The 6,274-nt window shown below is 42.4% G+C and overlaps 1 protein-coding gene across 8 annotated transcripts in view; it reads left to right on the top strand.

The window, feature by feature from the left end:
• Positions 1-572: 572 nt before the first annotated feature.
• The window catches only part of KIDINS220 (kinase D interacting substrate 220), a 63,052-nt gene continuing 57,350 nt past the window's right edge, over positions 573-6,274 (top strand). For 3 of the 8 annotated variants that reach the window (XM_081188958.1, XM_081188956.1, XM_081188955.1), the window contains exon 1: positions 574-803. The gene's annotated coding sequence lies outside the window, so the exon portion shown is untranslated. Of the gene's footprint in view, positions 804-906; positions 1,037-6,274 lie in introns of those variants that run through there. The other 5 variants (XM_081188954.1, XM_081188952.1, XM_081188959.1 and 2 more) reach the window with 3 other exon arrangements.

Below are 6,274 nucleotides of genomic sequence, written 5' to 3'. Positions count from 1 at the left end.
ACACCCCAACTCTTACACGGGAAGACACCCGAAGACACCAAAACCTGCATATATATATATATATACACACACACACACACACACACACACACACATACATACTGTATATATATATGTGCTATAAATTTTGTTTCCTTTTTAACTCCCTCTTCACAACCAAGAGGTGTATAATATCAACGTGATAAAATAAAATAAGGAAGGAAGGTGCATAGCTGTCAACTTTTCCTTTTTCTTGCGAGGAATCCTATTCGGAATAAGGGAATTTCCATTAAAAAAAGGAAAACGTTGACAGCTATGGGGAGGTGCCACAGGGCTCTTTGTTGCACAGTAAACGGAGAGGTCGGGTCCCCCCCCCACTCTGTGGAGCTCTTGACATGGGCGTAGCCTGGTTTTTTGTTGGGGGGGGGACAGAAACTCAGATTTATATTGATTTGTATTGATTTGCAGTGGGGGGGGGGGAGCTTGGCAACCCAGACCCAGCCAGTCAAGCAGACCCAGCCCAGCGGCGCTCAACCCCGAACAGAGCGCGCCTCCTGCCCCCCCCCACCGGGCGTTCAATCTCGCCGCTCTCAGGCTCGCCCGCCTCAGCCCGAGGAGGAGGAGGAGGCCAGCCGCGCCCACGTGACCGCGCCGAGAACGGAGCGAGGGGCGGAGAAGGCAAGATGGCTGCTGCCGCTACTTGCGAGGAGTGGTGAAGGAGGAGGAGAAGCTCCAGACCCTCGCCGGGCTCTGAGGCGGCCCTGACGCTGCCACGACGACCCCCTACGCCCTCTTCCTCCATCCAGGGTCTCCCGTTCTTGCTGGTAAGGGGCGTTTGATGGGCGAGGGGTCTCTGGGGGAGGGTGGTCGTGTGAACCTGTCAAAACAAAGGGAAGTGGAGCCGGCACCGCCCAGCATCCTCTTCCTCCCCCAAATCCCACCACCTCGCAGTCAGGCGGAGGAGCCATGGTGGAAGACACGGAATAGCGGTGGTGGGGCTGGTTGTCGCTGCCCAGTTACTTTTGGAGGAGGACAGGTTGCTGCTTTAGCCTCTTCAGTATGTATTTCTTCCGCCCTCCCCCCCCCCTTCCTCGATGACGTCCCCGAACGTGTGAATGTTTGGGACGCGTGTCTGGGTGGGTTCTTCTCTTCAGTCCCCGCTTGTTTGCGGTGTCAGTCAAAACCCCGCGAGTTGGCGTTGTCTTGGGGGTGAGAAATTGTAGGAAAAGGGGGTCGCTGTGTTAGGCTGAAATCCTGCACTCGTTTACCTGTACTCAGTGGGGTTTATTTCTTTACCTTTTTGCCCTTTTATTTCTTAGTAGATGTGCGTGTGGGTTGTGCTGTGTCACAGAAAACACACCCGTCTTTTGTGTGCCTGAAAGTCTAACCAGTGTAAATCTCCCCGTTTAGCCTTTAAGGAGCCACTGTTTTTTGTTTTTTCCTAGTGGGAATGAGTAATTGGTTTTCGCCTAAGGAAACAAAACAGACAAGTAATCCCATCTACCATGGGATATCTTGTAAACCTGTGTAAAAGCAACAGTCTCAGATTTAACTGTGTGTGTGTCCTTGCATGCATACTCATAAGCAATACCTATTGACTTAAATGAGCCTTACTTCCAGGTAAGTTTATTTCTTTGCTGCTTTATTGTAGCCTTGTCAGCCTTACAGATTTTGGTGCAATACTTGAAGGACATCTTGAAGCTTATTGTCAAAGGAGACGCTGTCTAAGGATGGTTGATGGCTGAATTTTGTTAGCATTGTTATCTTAACATTTTTTTAAAAATCAGAGAATAGAATTCATACTATTGGCTGTGTGCTAGGTGCTGTGCAGACACAGTGTCTAGTTGATTTGTAGTTTTAAGAAATGCAAGAATGAAAGTGAATGGAGAAATGGCTGGAAGCCTTCCAGGTTTTATATGTGCCCTAAGAACAGAATGGTTTTTTTTTAAGACCATGAAAAGTGGAATTTCAAAACAGCACATGGTAAGTATGAGCAATAATGGTTGCCAGCTCCAGTTAAGTATGTGGTGTCTGAATGGTATTACATTATTCGTGTGAGTGGGTGGAAGGATATATTGTGATCAAAAATATTATCACTGATTGTGAATATAGTAATTCCCTTATTTTTAACTTTTATTTTCATTCAGTTAGCTATTTATTTCATCTTCTTGCAACAGGAGAATATTTACTGAATTACAGTTGTAGAGGAATTAATGTGTTGAGGGGTGGGTAATCCAAGAAAAGGGAAGCAACAGTGTTCTATAAGAATTTGTGAAAACAAATGATTAAGAATGAAAAGAGTAACATTAATTATTTTGAAAGTGGTGAACCTGCTTATTTCTATATTTGACTGGGGAATCATTGTATAGGGTTTTCTGAGATGAATACATCCAGTGTTTAAAAATCTAAATGTTCCTGAGGTTATTAATAATTATGCAGTGTTTTTGACTGTCTGATGTTGGCCTCTTCATATTCACTTATTTATACAGTGGTACCTTGGGTTACATATGCTTCAGGTTACAGACTCCACTAACCCAGAAATAGTACCTCGGGTTAAGAACTTGCTTCAGGATGAGAACAGAAATCGCGTGGCGGGGGCGTGGCAGCAGCAGGAAGCCCCATTAGCTAAAGTGGTGGTGGTGCTTCAGGTTAAGAACAGTTTCAGGTTAAGAATGGACCTCTGGAACGAATTAAGTACGTAACCAGAGGTACCAATGTACATATCTGAAGAATTTTTATCCTTCTCTGACCAAAAAAGATCCCCAGAGTAGCTGTTCCCTAATGAGATGTGCCTGGTGCTAAAATTAATATTTTTTTGGCTTTAGGCGAAGACTTTTCTCTCCTCCTAGGCATTTGACACTTAACCTGCTGGGTGTTTAAATTGGTCTGGCTTCTGCTAGTTATGAGATGTTGCTTTTAGAATTGTGTTGACAAAGTGGTTGGTTGTTGTTGCGTCTGTTTTTAATTCTTATATATTGGGTTTTTTATATCAGGTGGCTATAAAATAGTATAAATAATAAATAATAAATAATAATTAGAGATCAAAAGGGAGACAGTCCTTGTCCTCAGACTTACAGTCCAAAACAGGGGAGGGCTGGAGGGGAGGAGGAAAAAGTCAACCTAGGCCCCAGGTATTAGTTACAAACTCATAGAACAAACAGCTCGGATTGGAACTATTTTAGAGAGACGACGAGCCAAAGGTTTCTGCGCTCTGAGTTGGGCTAATATTGGCCCTGCTTTCACTCCCTCTCCTATAGTCCGATGAAATAGCTTTTGCCAGGTAACAATTCATGGAGGGAGGAATATAACTGAATGCATTACAAATGATTGTGTTGTACCTGTATAGTGTTCTTACTAATGGCACCTGTTGTGTGTCTGTGCTAGGTCTGTTTGTAGCCTTGCAGATAAGTGAGTGATTGTGTACATCATGGGTAGGCAAACTAAGGGCTGGGGGCTGGATCCGACCCAATCACCTTCTAAATCTCGCCCGCGGACGGTCCGAGAATCGGTGTGTATTTACATGAGTAGATTGTGCCCTTTTATTTAAAATGCATCTCTGGGTTACTTGTAGGGCTTGCCTGGTGTTTTTACATGAGTAGAGTGTGTGCTTTTATTTGAAATGCATCTCTGGTTTATTTGTGGTATTTATTTTAAATATTTCTAAACCACCCAATAACAGTTTCTCTGGGCCAGTGGTGTCACTTAGTTAGTAGACAGTCAAGTAGTGTAAAGAAGAAGAAGAGTTTGCATTTGATATCCTGCTTTATCACTACCGGAAGGAGTCTCAAAGCGGCTAACATTCTCCTTTCCCTTCCTCCCCCACAACAAACACTCTGAGAGGTGAGTGGGGCTGAGAGACTTCAAAGAAGTGTGACTAGCCCAAGGTCACCCAGTAGCTGCATGTGGAGGAGTGGGGACGCGAACCCGGTTCACCAGATTACGAGTCTACTGCTCTTAACCACTACACCACACTGTAGAAATGAATTTCGTGGAAGATGGAAATGGGCATGGCACATGCTGGCCCATCCCACCTCCTTGTGTAGATCAGAGTTTGAACATGGAGAGAAAAGGCTTAACCTCTCTCCCCACTCTTGCATATAGGGCCTGAATGTGGAAATACTCAAGTTATGGTAAGTGTGTGGCCTCTCCTGTGTTTCCTACAGTGTTTGACTAACTGGCCAGGTCATCTAAGGCAGTTTTAATATGTTCGTATTGGGTAGTCTGAATATACTACTGCTGGGTGAAGCTGCCATCGTGGTCTTGATATTGATATATCACCCAAGCCTAGTACTATATATCCTAATGAATAAAGAAATTAACACCTTAGAAATGTGTTTCATAGAGTGCATTTCCTCTTTTTGAGCTAGGTATAAGTGTTGCTAACACAGGAGAAGAATTGGAATGGGGGGACGGGACAAATGAGTGTTCCAGCCATTACAGGTTTGGGATTTCTGTTGAGGGAGGCGCTGATTTAAGCTTTGGGTGTGAAAACTGTATCTGCTGCTGCTGCTGCAAACCATCCTAGATAGGACAAAATCAGATGATGCTTTGACTTATGGTAAGACTTTATCATCAAGCAATGATAGGAAAATTATGAGCTTTCTCCTAGTCAGAAGCAGAAATCCTAACAATAGCACTTCCTTTTGAACTATGACACAAACACACACACTGACCAGTCATCCGCAAATCCTAATGAAGAGAATGTACAACACCTCTTTGTGAACCCTGCTAAAACGTCCTTAGCATTCCTGAAGCTTCTGTGGTGGTGTGATGGCACTAATGGTTTGAAAATTGGAGATAAGTATCCATTCTGCATATTGCAGAGAGATGACTGCAGAATCTGCAGTTGGATCTGATAGATTGTAAATGGATCTGAACAGCAGGTATCACCCAGGCCTAACTGGTATTGTCTGCCTCTGTCCTAGACCTAGTTTTTAGTTGTGTTTCTGCAGGAATAGCTCTTGCTGTCTCATCCCTTGGCTGTGTCTGTAGTTGTTGGTATAACACTTATCCCTGTTTTCAGTCCATATATAGTTACTGATTTCTAATATTTTTGTACTTGGAAGTTTCAGTTGCACTTTCAAGAAGTTTCTCTTAGTCTTTAAGGTGCAACAATACTGATTTTTGTTTTTGCTGCAATAGATTAACATGGCTACCCGTCTCAAAATGGTTAGAAATAAGTTTGTGTGGCCATGGTAGATGTTCATGTGTAGCATATGACTTGCAGTAATTGACAGATGGAAACACAACAGACCATAGTGCAGAAACTTCCTTTGATGTGCAGCAGTATGTAAATCTCTTAAGAGTTTTCTAGGAAGTTGCATAGTAGACTGTTTACATGACAATTTTTAGAAACTGTTAATTATGAATAAGGCAAGCAGAATATGGCAATTACTTGGAATAGCATGGTTAAGAAGTAAGTGTTACTGTTGAGAGCTATTATCTTTCAACCTTTTCCATCTGTCTTAACGGCAAGTTAGATTACTGTGGAATTCTTCTGTAAAGGGAGTGCAATATGTAACCATGCCAAAATCTGTTCCATATTCTATTATTCCAAGCTTATAACATACAGTATTAATATTTCACAGTCAGTTAATACTAAGATTCATTGTAAATTTCAAAGGAAATCTAGAATAACTGAAAGTGCAATCCTGTGTATATCTACTTGGAAGTCAGTCCCATTCATTTTAGTGGGACTTGCTTCCAGCCAGGTAAATGGGTATAGGACTGCAGTGTGAAACTATGACTTTCAAAAGCCTCCTCCATCTGAGTTATTGGAGGTGGGGAAATCCTGGTATTTAAGTTGGCTGATAAGTTTGGAAATATCTACAGTAGTACAAAAAACATTATGAAGTGCAGTATGGTCAAATCTGTATTCATATATGCAATCTTTTTATGTGAAAATTTGTCAAAAATACCACCCCCCCCGCAACAAGTCTATAAAAGTCTAAAATTAACTTACTTCACCATTGCATATATGTGGCTGAGGGCAACATATGTTGATGACACTTCCTTGACTTATATGTAGGTTGCTTTTATGTGGAACCGTCTGCTGACAAATGCCGGCTCCCTCGGTCTGTAAAGCAATATGAGCGCCGCAACCCTAGAGTTGTCTGCGACTGGACTTAACTTAACTGTCAGGGATCCTTTACCTTTACCTTTTTAAGGCAACATAAACATGCTGTAAATAATTTTTTTTCAAAAGCATTTTACTTTCCCCTTTTTATTTAAAGATAATTGGTACAATGCTCTTGATATTACATAGGTTTAGCCTGTCTTGCAATTTATATTGAAT

The sequence above is a fragment of the Podarcis bocagei genome (assembly GCF_964188305.1).
Source record: "Podarcis bocagei genome assembly, chromosome: 3".
Taxonomy (NCBI): Eukaryota; Metazoa; Chordata; class Lepidosauria; order Squamata; family Lacertidae; genus Podarcis; species Podarcis bocagei.
This window is presented reverse-complemented; position numbering and strand designations above follow the sequence as displayed.